General features: G+C 46.8%; 1 pseudogene; it reads right to left on the reverse strand.

The window, feature by feature from the left end:
• Nucleotides 1–665: 665 nt before the first annotated feature.
• Nucleotides 666–9,300, reverse strand: LOC120395160 (annotated as a pseudogene).
• Between the last annotated feature and the right edge of the window lie 4,083 nt (nt 9,301–13,383).

Here is a 13,383-nt window from a genome sequence, read left to right on the forward strand (position 1 = left end):
GACGTTCTGCAGCATGAGCTTTCGTGGGTGAATACCCACTTCTTCAGATGCAGTGGTCACTTCTTCAGATGCAAGTGGTGGCAAGCCACCACTTGCATCTGAAGAAGTGGGTATTCACCCACGAAAGCTCATGCTGCAGAACGTCTGTTAGTCTATAAGGTGCCACAGGATTCTTTGTTACTTTCCATTAGAAACATTTGGTTTATCCTCCAGGCTTTCTGATGGCTTGGATGTAGAAATATCAGGTAAATTTTGTTCACCAGATCACTGTATATATGATTTAAAAGTTTACCATTGTACTTGTGTTCTTTCTCTTTGCTATCAGAAAACAAAGCTTCAGTTCATCAAACTCATTAAGAACCCTGTTCACACAGCTTCTAATCAACCACCACCTTTTTTCACAAAGCTGCAATATCTTCTGATAGTCTAGAAGTCAAAGCAATGGTGACTCCAAGAGAACAGGTGATGGTCCGAGAGAGGAAAGTGGGCAGCAGAGAGCTGTGCTTGGTGATGGAGTGATAAGATCTTAGACTTGAGGAATTTCTCATATTTTCAACTTCCGCAATGCTAAGCTCAGCCAAACTGGGACAGAGTATCCTTGATTAACTGGGACGTAGTCTTTCCCCCTTTTCTCATGCATGTTTAAAGTCAGTGGCCCCAGGCAATCACCTTCTGCGGGTGTATTTTCCCACTTTGTCACAAAGCTCTTTGGTTTTGGCCCCATAAATGACAGGGTTGAGCATGGGAGGGGCAACAAAATAGAGATTGGCCAACAGGATGTGAATGTGGGGAGCGATGCCCTGACCATATCGATGTGTCAGAGAGGAGAAGACGAAGGAGGATAAAACATCAACATCACACAGATGTGGGCTGTGCAGGTGCTGAGGGCTTTCTGGTGGGTTTTCTTTGAGGATATTCTGAAGAGGGCTCTGATTATCAGGACGTAGGACAGGGTAATGAGTGTCAGGTCTAACCCAGTGCATACAAGCACTACCACCAAGGAATACATCCTGTTTACTGTGGTGTCCCCACATGAAATCTTTGCAACAGCTATGTGATCGCAGTACGTGTTTGGGATAATGCGGTTGGCACAGAATGGCTGCCTGCTCAGGAGCAGAGGCAGGGGCAGAACAATGAGAACAGCTCTCATCAAAGCCGCTAGACCTAGCTGAGCTATCCGTGTGTTGGTGAGGATGGTGGTATATCTCAGAGGGTTACATATGGCAACGTAGCGATCGAAGGCCATTGTCACGAGGACAGCTGACTGTATAGCAGAAACCGTGTGAAGGAAGAACATCTGGGTGAGGCAGCCACCCACAGTAATGCTGGTCAAATTGAACCAAAATATACACAGTGCCTTTGGCACAACGGAGGTCGACATGGCGATGTCTGTGAGCGCCAGCATGCAGAGAAGCAGGTGCATCGGCTTGTGCAGGGTCTGCTCTTTGCCTACAACAAACAGAACCATGAAATTTCCCAACAGGCTGATAATGTAGAACATAGAGAAAGGGATGGAAATCCAGATGTGGGCAGCTTCCAGACCAGGGATGCCTGTTAGGAAGAATGTTGAAGGGTCAAAGGGGAGAGGTTGAAAGCTGCCATGATGTGGTCGATGTGTTGATAGGAATCAGAAATGCTCAAGGTGCCTATGAAGGAGAGAAACAGAGAGAGGAGGGTTACACACTTTGTAACAAATAGGTACAGTAAATATCTTATAGTTATTTAAAATCCAGAAAGCGGAGTGAGCAGTGACATGGCAACATTTACTCCTCATACATATTAAAAAGTTATAATTAAACTATTAACTCAGGACAGGGATGTTGTTCTCATGGGTGGAGGGATAGCTCAGTGGTTTGAGTGTTGGCCTGCTAAACCCAGGGTTGTGAGCTCAATCCTTGAGGGGCCACTTAGGAATCCGGGGCAAAAATTGGTCCTGCTAATGAAGGCAGTGGACTGGACTCAATGACCTTCCAGTTCTAGGAGATTGGTATATCCCCAATTATTATCTTATGGTACACAGTGCTGTGAAACCCTACCCAAAGTGCAAGCACAGACAGGAGGAGTGGGATGGAGAATCCTTCAGAAAATACAATGCCATGAGGTCACTGAGTCAATGTTTCACCATCCTCTAAACTCTTCTGTGTAGTACTGGCTACCCCTGTCACAGGATATTGCAGAACTAGAGGGAATCACTTATTGTTCTGGGCTATGACTTTGTGCTCAAAGGAATGGGCATGAGGGTTACAAGGGTTTTTGTTTTTAGCGCTACAGGTTGCACCTCTGTTACTTCTCCGGTGTCTTTTGGTGAGACAATTTCTTGCAGGCACACAGCTTTGTCTGAGACATAAGTTACAGGTGTTAATTGAGAAGAGACATTCAGCTGCTAACCCTTCTCGTGCCTGAATATCAGTGAAGTTTGCTAATGACAGAAAAAAATGGGGGATTGTAAATAATGATGGTCACTGATTCAGAGCAATCTGGACTGTTTTGTAAACTGGGTCAAAGTAAAAAATACATGTTCTAATGTGGCCATATATACAACTAGGAACAAAGAATGTAGGTGATCCTTACCTGATGGGGGACTATTGTGGGAAGCACAGTGATTCTGAAGGGATAATAATCTAAACGTGAGCTCCCAGGGCAACCCTGAGGCCTAAACAACCAATGAAATCCTGGGATGCTAATCAGGGAATCTCAAGGAGAGGCAGCACAGTTATTTTACCTCTGTATTTGGCACTGGGGCCACTGCTGCTGGAATCCTGTGTCCAGTTCTGGTGTCCAGGATTAAAGATGGATGTTGATACACTGACAAGGATTCAGAGAAGAATCAGAAGAATTAGTAAAAGATTAGCAAACCTGCCTTATAGTGATAGACTCAAAGATCTCAATCTATTTAGTGTTACAAAGATTGTGAAATGGTGACTTGATAACAGTCTGTAAGTACCTGCATGGGGAACAAATATTTAATAGTCCTTTCAGCCTAGCATACAGAGGTGTAACATGATCCAATGTCTGGAAGCTGAAGTTAAAGAAATTCTGACTCGAAATAAAGTATACATTTTTAAATGGTGAGAGTAATTAGCCATTGGAACAATTTACCAAGGATCTTGGAGGATTCTTCATCATTGAGAAAGTTCAAATCAAAGTTGGATGTTTCCATAAAAGATCTGCCCTAGGAATAACTTTGGGGGTATGTTCTACAAGCCTGTGTTATACAGACAAGAAGATCACAATGGTCCCTTCTGGCTCTGAAATCTCCAGACATATCTCCAGGAGTCAGCTGGAGGCATTTTTTTTTCTATTTGTGACCATTTTGAATTTAGGCTCAAGAGGAGAAATTCTCATGTGACTATAAAAAAACAGGAGTACTTGTGGCACCTTAAAGACTAACAAATTTATTTAAGCATGAGCTTTCGTGAGCTAAAGCTCACTTCTTCGGATGCATAGAATGGAACACACAGACAGGAGATATTTATACATACAGAGAACATGAAAAGGTGGAAGTATGCATACCAACAGGCAGAGTCTAATCAATTGAGATGAGCTATCGTTAGCAGGAGGAAAAAAACTTTTAGAAGTGATAATTAAGATGGCCCATAGAAGGTGTGAGGAGAACTTAACATAGGGAAATAGATTCAATTGGTGTAATGACCCAACCATTCCCAGTCTTTGTTTAAACCACAGTTAATTGTATCTAGTTTGCATATTAATTCAAGTTCAGCAGTCTCTCTTTGGAGTCTGTTTTTGAAGTTTTTGTTGCAAAATTGCCACCTTCAAGTCTGTCACTGAGTGGTTAGAAAGGTTGAAGTGTTCTCCCACTGGTTTTTGAATGTTATGATTCCTGATGTCAGATTTGTGTCCATTTATTCTTTTGCGTAGAGACTGTCGGTTTGGCCAATGTACATGGCAGAGGGCATTGCTGGCACATGATGGCATATATCACGTTGGTAGATGTGCAGGTGTACGAGCCCCTGATGGTGTGTCTGATGTGATTAGGTCCTGTGATGGTGTCACTTGAATGGATATGTGGACAGAGCTGGCATCGGGCTTTATTGCAAGGATAGGTTCCTGGGTTAGTGTTTATGTTGTATGGTGTGCGGTTGCTGGTGAGTATTTGCTTCAGGTTGGGAGGCTGTCTATAAGCGAGGACTGGCCTGTCTCCCAAGATCTGTGAGAGTGAGGGATCATCTTTAAGGATAGGTTGTAAATCTTTGATGATGCGCTGGAGAGGTTTTAGTTGGGGGCTGTAGGTAATGGCTAGTGGTGTTCTGTCATAGTCATGTGACTATGGAGCCTTCAAAGCATTACACTACGTGTGTGTTTCACGAGTCTGAGGGTCCTATGAGGCACTGCATGGATGAATGTTTTAGGTGAAAAAAATAATGACTTGAGCCATAAAATCTCTGCATTGAGGAATAAGTGTACAACCCTTGCCAATACTGAGTGACAGAGCTGGCTGGCAAATGGCACCAGAGCATCTGTTCTTTACCATCTCTGTCCCAGGGGCGCACCCCTTCAGTCTGCTACCAGGGATTCCTGCACATGGCAGCTGTACTTATCTAGACCCCATATTTCCCAGAGTTGCAGCTCTTGTTATATAATGTGCATGCTTCTCAGCTCCCAAGTTGTTCCTGTGTAGCAGTCCTTGAAGCACCCTGCGGTGTGTGTGGGTGTATCAAGAGAAGCTGCCCAGGTGCCTGCCTTGGCATTTACCACTCCTGTGTGAGATTTCTCAGCAGTGAGACACAGTCACTGATGACCCTGCAGCCAAGGGAGCAGGTGTAATGGGAGGCGCCTCACCCCTGCAGAGGAAGAACTGTGTGGAGTGTGAGGAGGCTTGGAGGTTGTGCGAGCCAGGGATGATTGGGGACCATGGAGAAGACAGTGGAGACTAGTGCACTGTTGGAATCAGGGCAGCCTGGGATGGGGAAGGAGAGTACGAACGGGGGAATCAGAGTATAATGGGGAATTGAATCAATTGATGAGCAAAGATCAGGTATTTCACTGGTGAATTTACATAATAAATATTCACAACAACAAGCATTGGAAACAAAACTGAGTAAAACTACGCTGCAGTTCTGTGGTTTGGTAGGACAAAGAGAATCTGACAACCCCGGCCCCCCAAACACACTCTTGGCCAAGGAAGGTCCCTCCCTGCCTACATAACCCTCAGTGCTCCGTGTCTGCCCATGTATACCCCACTCCAGGCCCCAGAACCACAGTGCTGGCTACCTGTCCATGTAAGTTCCCCACCCCCACAACTTCCAGCCCTGCCACACCAGGATATCCCTTACCCAGGACCAAAACCAGGTGCCAGACCCCATAATGAGAGAAACACCTCCTCAGACAAGGTTAAACTCAGTGTCTGCCTGCCCTGGGGAAAAGGGGGAGATCAGCCTGAACTGCCTTTCTGGGGACAAAGAGAATCCCAGCAGCAGCTCAGCCTGTGCAGGGATGGAGAGAGGGACAGAACTGGCCGGATGGAGAGAGGACGTGGAGATTAAAAGGCACCAGCATGAATATCTCTTCCTCAAATCAACACAAAGCTTTAACGTATTGCAGCCCCTTTAAAAACCAGACACCCCTTCCTGAAGCTGCTTTTCCATGTCAGCAATTGCCGATGTCACTACGACACTGTAGTGGGGTTGCTCACAGGAGGAGGGATGATCCGGATGGGGGATGGTGTCAGAGACCATCTGCTACAGTGTGGTCCACATGCTGTTACAATCTGAGACACCCTCTACCCCAATAGGCCTCGTTATGCCTCTCTGGTCTGTGCAGTAGGCGGGATGTGCATTCTCTATTTCATCCAGCATCCGGACTCCATGCCAGTGTGATCTGGATACTGCACATCCCTGCCCCTCCCTGCAACACACACACACTGTGAGTTCCTGAACTCCCCAGTGAGATTTCCAACCCCAACTGGTTTGCTCTAAACCAGAAACATGCTTTTCTTTTACTGCCTTTTGATTCTTCTCATCCTTTCCAGAGCCAGAGATGCCAGGAACAGAGAACAGATCCCTCCCCGCCACACAAAATAATTGATTTTCTAATTGTTTTGAACCTCTAAGCCTGTGGGTTTGAGATTTCAGCAACTCTCCTGTCAGTTCTTCTTTGGGTCAAATGAGCTCACTCACCCTTAGAGGTCACAGGGTGACTTAAGCTGAAGTCACTGGAGGCTCGTGGCTGGTGTAATTCAGGCCATTTATTTAAGTCCCTACATGTGGATTTATGGTGATCTCATTGGGGCCAATATTTCACCCTTTAATCTGTTTAACTTTCGGCCCGAGCTGCAAAAATTACAGCTTCTGTTCCTGCTACAGAGGGCCTAGTCTGTGAAAGTGCTGAAAGTCTGAAGGAAATTCCCAGTTTATGGAGTGTTCTAAGCCCCGCCATGAAAGATGGGGATTGCAAAAAAGTGAGCCCTGATTTTACTTTCACGGAGGCCAGTGTCAATCTGGAGTGAGCCACTGAAGACAGAATGTGAGAGCAGAATCTGGCCTGTGTGCAGCCCATTCTTGAAGTGAACACTCTGGTAACACAGATCCTTACTGAGAGGTTTTGGCTGCACTTCCTAACAGGGCAGTGAAGTTACTGAATTGGAAAACTTGAGTGAACCACAGAAAAATCCCCAAAAACCCAAAACGGAAGGTCCTGAGACAGATAGAAGGACAAAGTCTAAACAATTTCCAATACATTTGCAGTTCCAATTTTACTTGGTAAATCACCTCATTTTCTGACAGTACTAAACAGCCCAAGTTTACATATTCTGATTCTTGTGCAGATGGTTCTTGAATTCGACCCTTGAATCCTTCCTGAGCCATTAGCACTAACTTTAATGCAGAAACAGGCAACTCACTGAAATCTCGCTCAGCAGAGAAAGGAAATCTCCTTACAGCAACAGGAAGGCAGAGCCCTGTGAATCAGTGTATGCATTTCTAATATCTGATGCTCACCGTGCTGGACAGTAAGGTTTATAATTCCCTTTCACTTGCCTGCAGACTCTCAGGTTAACTCAGACTCCCAGACAGTCATCTCAGCTCCCTGGCCACAGGGAAGAGTAAAAAATAGACATTGGAGAACTACAGCTGGAATCCTAGAATATCAGGGTTGGAAGGGAAGTTCATCCAGTACAACCCCCTGCTTAAAGTAGGACCAATCCCCAATTAAATCATCCCAGCCAGGGCTTTGTCAAGCCTGACCTTAAAAACCTCTAAGGAAGGAGATTCCACCACCTCCTTAGGTAACCCATTTCAGTGCTTCACCACCCTCCTAGAGAAAAAGTTTTTCCTAATATCCAACCTAAACCTCCCCCACTGCAACTTGAGACCATTATTCCTTGTTCTGTCATCTGCTACTACTGAGAACAGTCTAGGTCCATCCTCTTTGGAACCCCCTTTCAGGTAGTTGAAAGCAGCTATTACATCCCCCCTCATTCTTCTCTTCTGCAAATTAAACAATCCCAGTCCCCTCAGCCTCTCCTCATAAGTCATGTGCTCCAGCCTCCTAATCATTTTTGTTGCCCTCCGCTGGACTCTTTCCAATTTTTCCACATCCTTCTTGTAGTGTGGGGCCCAAAACTGGTCACAGTACTCCAGATGAGGCCTCACCAATGTTGAATAGAGGGGAATGATCACGTCCCTCGATCTGCTGGCAATGCCCCTACTTATACAGCCCAAAATGCCGTTAGCCTTCTTGGCAACAAGGGCACACTGTTGACTCATATCCAGCTTCTCGTCCACTGTAACCCCTAGGTCCTTTTCTGAAGAACTGCTGCCTAGCCATTCGGTCCCTAGTCTGTAGCAGTGCATGGGATTCTTCTGTCCTAAGTGCAGGATTCTGCACTTGTCTTTTTTGAACCTCATCATATTTCTTTTGGCCCAATCCTCTAATTTGTCTAGGTCCTCTGTATCCTATCCCTACCCTCCAGCATATCTACCACTCCTCTCAGTTTAGTGTCATCTGCAGACTTGCTGAGGGTGCAGTCCACACCATCCTCCAGACCATTAATGAAGGTATTGAACAAAACCGGGCCAAGGACTGACCCTTGGGGCACTCCCCTTGAAACCGGTTGCCAACTAGACAGGGAAGAATGGGATGACATGAGATGGAAGAAATAATTCACTGATAAAAGTGGCTCACATTGTCAGAGCAAACTGAATTTTGCAAACATTTCTAAAACTCATTTTCTATTGATCATAGCAGCATACCACCCAGGCAGTAGTAATATCCAATCCATTAGCCTCTGAAATCCATTGCCACCCGATGGAGGCCAAATGACAAGATATTGAATTGATGTAAGTCGAAGGGCATGGAAAAGGATTTCTTCTCTCATGATTCTGACATAAAAGGTCCTTGCCAGTATCTCTTTGTGAGGTCTAAAGTGGATAAGCATCGATAAGCATGAAATTTCAGTACTGTGTTGATCTTTCCAAAATCACTGCAGAAATGGGTTTTTCTATCCTGTGTCAGAACTAGAACCATGCTTATCTCCACTCACTCTTTGATTCCTTCACTCCCAAGAACAAAATGACCTGGAGTTCATCTCACAAGGTATGCCATATTTTAGGTGGGATGCAGCCATGGAGCTTGCCTGATGTGTTGCACTTAGACATTTACGTGTGGTGGTATTTTAAATAGGTGTGCTCTGCTGGGGTGAGAACACAGTAGTAAAGGAAAGAAACAACTGCTCTATCTGCATCTTTTGTTTGGTTGACAGTCTCTCCCCGGTGCTTGCATAACAGGTACGAGTGTGATGGGTTGTCACCCCTGAGGTGCAGTCTGGGGGCCATGGGAATCTAATCACCCAGTAGAGCTGGTCCTTTTCCACACCACTTTGCTGGTCATTCAGCCTCTCCAGGCCCTGTTATCACGGAAAACAACAGCAGATGGCGCCACACACCAGTGGCATAGCCAGGTTTTCAGTATAGGGGGAGCAAACATAAAAAAAGCACCCTCCCTTGGCCCCTCCTCTGGCCACGCCCCCCAACCGGACACACACACCCCCGCTCACCTTCCGTCCTGCGCCGCCCCCTGTCCCCGGCCTGCTCCCAGCACTTGGCGCGCTCCGCACGGGGCTCATCAGCCAGGCGGCCTTAAAGCCACAGGGGCCCTTTCGCCTCGCCCTGCCTGCCGCATTAGCAAGGGGTGGGGGCTGGGGAGTGCTTGGCCGCCGAGCCCTGAGCCGAGGAGCTGGCCCCCTTGCTCCTCCAGCAGCATCTGCCGCCCTCGCATGGCTCCTCTGGCTGTGGTGTTGTAAGCGCCGGCCGGCAGGTGCCGTTTCCGCTTCTGCCTCCCCATGGCTCCTCCGGCCGTGCTACTGGTAGTGCCGGCCGGCAGGTGCCGCTTCCGCACCTGCCGCCTTGAGGGGAAGCGGCTGCTTCCACTGAACCCCGCTAGCTACTTTACTGCCACACACCCAAACTGAGCTACCTGGGAGCTTACCTAAGCCACCCAATTACAAACAGCAGACAGCAGGTGTTAGAGGGCTTTCCCTTCACCCTCTCACCTGATTCTTGTCACACACACAGAAAGCAGAAGACCAGGAGTCCCAAGTGCAGGCAATGTGATGTTTATTCGCGTTAGTGTCCAGCAAGCACATGTACCAGAAATCTGACACCGCAGAACCTTGTTTCCCAGTGTCCCTTCTCAGCTCTGATGCCACAGAGCCTCCACCTGTATCCCCCCTTCCCAGATCTGAAACCACAGAGCCTTGTTTCCCAGTGTCCCGACCTCCCCTCTCCTTGGCAGGCATAATTATCTTATCTGTTCCATTACACTAACAAATCCATCTGGCCAGGCAGAAACAACACACACGGCGTCTTTGTCCTTTTGTCACATGCATTGGTGTAAGATATAAGAATATAAAGATATCACAGTATCAAAAATCAAACGGGCAAACAAGACCCAGAATTCTATCTCAGATGAAGATACAGGCCTGAATCTTACACAGTCACTAGCACGTCTAACACTCCACCTGATTTTTGTTTCTCTTTTCTTCTGGGACACTCCTGCCCAGGTGTCCCGGGAAGAGCGTAGGGCACAGGGTGGCACATTTCCGGAAAGGGCCAGGTATCAAGGTGGAATGTGTGGGTGCTCCATTTACCCCACTGCCCCCTGTGCAGTATGATGTTCTTCACCTTCCCTCATACGGGCAGACTGCAAGTTTCAAATTAGAGTTCCAGACTTCCCAAAGCAATGGGCCTGAGAAGGTTGGGTCTGGACTATCTGTTACACTATGCTGGAGGGCCTACATCACTTTATGTGTTACAATTAGCAGTTGTGCTTCATGGATCTGTGCCCTCCTTAAACAGCACAGTACACATTGCACAATTAGTATATGTACTAATAGGCCAATAGCCATAATAATCCACAGTAACACTGAGAGCCCTGACCATTGTAAAATTGTCCATCACCTGGGCCACCACCAGAAGCTCTGCTTCTCCTCTTTGGACACGGTTAAGATTCTTTTAACACTATTCTAGAAAATATACTGTAAATGTGTCCAATTGTTGACTGCTCTATCTAGCTGTTCCTGCAAGTTTTGCGTTTTCCCTTTAGAATGGCTACAAAGAAACCAAGAATTTTCTTCTATAACACTTTTTAAAACATTTTTACAACTTTTAACTGCTTAATTCCCTCCAGTCTCTGCAGAGTTAACTTTTTACTCTTTTTTTTCAATTACTTGCTTATTTCCCAAAATGACACCTTCATTTACTCAGATTTTAGCATTCCAAGTATTGTTCCAGGGATCTGAATTCCCCATGGCTGTACTTACTGCTTCCCTTACTCATGCCACTATGCCCCTTAGCCTCCAAACCACAACTTGATTTCTGATCTCTTTATCTGTTCCCTGCCTGCTTGTCTGGGCCTGATCCTGCTTTCCTTGCTGAACCCTGGAACCATTCTTGAGCCCTTAGCACTAACAGGCAACTCACCAAAATCCTGCTCAGCAGAGAGAGGAAATCTTACTGAGACAGCAAAGCAGAACTCTGAGAATCAGTGCATCTCATACTCGGTGTCCTGGAGAGCAATCTTTATGATTTCCCTGTACAGTCCCAGCGAACTCTCAGGTTGGCCTGGACTCCCAGACAATTCCCTCGACTCTGTGAACAGAGGGAAGAGCAGAAAATAGACCCTGGAGAACGTTAGCCTGAGAGCCTCCCTAGGGAATGAAGAAATGATTCAGCAAAACCAGGAGCTCAGATTGTCAGGGCAAACTGAGCCTTGCAGACTGTTCAGCCTAGAAATTGATGATGGCTTTTTTTCTGTGTGTAACGTACAGCCATCTGCTCTATGTGTGGGAATGGTGCCACAAGATATGGGACCAAAAACCATTTTCAATTGATGATAGCAGTGTACCATTGCATGCTTCCCTTGCAGTTGTAATATCCAGTCCATTTGCCCCTAATTCACTGGCACCCTGTGGAGACCAAATGACGTGATCCTGAATTGATGCAGGCCAAAGGGCATGGAAAATGCTTTCTTCTGCCAGGATTCTGGCATCAAAGGTATTTGCCAGTATCCCTTTGAGAACTCAAAAGTGGATATATATCTGGCAGCTCCTAACTGTTATAATAGTTCATCTACTTTCTGCATCAGGCAAGCATCAAATTTCAACACTGTTTTGGTCTCTCAGAAATCGATGCAGAAATGGGTTGTACTATCCTGCATCAGAACTAGTACCATGGGGCTTCTCCTCTTGCTGTGTGATTCCTTCACTGCTCCCAGGGCCAAAATGACCTCACATGGTATCCCACATTTTATGAAGGAACAGCCATGGAGTTTACCTAATCTGTTGCCCTGGGGCCATTTCACTATGGTGGTATTTTAGGTATGTGTGTCCTGCTGGGGTGAGAACACAGCTGTAAAGTAAACAACCGACCGCTACATCTAGATTTTTGGGGGCGGGGGGAGGCTATAGTCCCTCTCCCAAGTTTGTCACAGGTTCGTGGGGGCCTAATTTGGGCTCCAGAGAGTTTCAGTGCAATGGGTTGTCACGCCAGGGTGCAGTCTGGGAGCCATGGGAACTGCTGCACCCCTCTAACCACCCAGCTGGGCTGATCCTTTTTCACCCTGCTTTGCTGGTGATTTAGCCTCTCCAGGCCCTGTTATCACCCAACACGACAGCAGATGGTGCCACACACCCAAATTGAGCTACCTGGGAGCTTACCTAAGCCACCCAAGTACAAGCAGCAGACACCAGGTGTTAGAGGACTTTCCCTTCACCCTCTCCTCTGGCTCTGGCCATGCAGACCGAAAGCAGAAGACCAGACGTCCCAAGCGCAGGGGATTAGTTTCCAGCAAGCATGTGTATCATAACTGTGACGACGCAGAGCCTTTACCCATATCCCCCTCCCAGCTGTGATCCCACAGAGCCTTGTTTCCCAGGGTCCAAACCTGTCCCCTCCTTACCAGGCTTAATTATCTTATTTGTTCCATTTTACCAACTAAACCATCTGGCCAGGCAGAAACAACACACACAGAGTCTTTGTCCTTTGTTCACGCACATATATAAGAATATATAGACATAAGAGTGTCAAAAATCAAATGGGTAAACAAGACCCAAAATTCTGGTTCAGGTGAAGACACAGGCCTGAATCGTATGTTGTCACTAGCAGTCCTAACACTCCTCCCTTTGTTTTCTTTTCTGGGACCCTCCTGCCCCTCGGGAAATGCATAGGGCACATGGTGGCACATTTCCTGAAAGGGCCAGTTATACGATGGAATGTGTCCATGCTCCATTTACCCCACTGCCCCCTGTGCAGTATGATGCCCTGCATCTTCCCTCTTACAGGCATACTCCAAGGATTCCAGTTAGTGTTCCAGACTTCCCACAGCAATGGGCTTGAGAAGGTTGGGTCCCGGTTATCTGTTACACTGTGGTGGACGGCCCACCTTGCTTTATGTGTTATAATCAGCGGTTGTGCTTTGAGTTTCTGTACCCTCCTTAACCACTGCAGTATATATTGCAGAATTAGTATACGTAATAATAGGCCAACAGACATAATGATCAACAGTGACCCCGAGACTGGACCATTGTAACGTATTCCAGCATCCGGGCCACCACCACCAGAAGCACTACTTCTCCTCCTTGGACAGGGTTAAAATTCTTTCAACACCATGCTGGAGAATACATCTGTTGTCAGAAGTGTTGTCGGAGTGCTACCAGTAGGGCGCTCTGCTTTCTCCAATGTTGATATCACTCGGCTGCGTGCGTGTGTTCCCTCTGTGTGCTGCCCCAGCTATTCGAAGATAGCTGACACAGCAGACCCGATGAGAACCCTCAATAACCACAGAGTCTATTAAGATGCAAAGCCACGTTGGCTAGGTTTATTGCGACCTCGGACACAGGTTGCAGTTCCCCGTAGATTACTTAGTCTA

Source organism: Mauremys reevesii, linkage group 1 (assembly GCF_016161935.1).
Source record: "Mauremys reevesii isolate NIE-2019 linkage group 1, ASM1616193v1, whole genome shotgun sequence".
NCBI lineage: Eukaryota > Metazoa > Chordata > Testudines > Geoemydidae > Mauremys > Mauremys reevesii.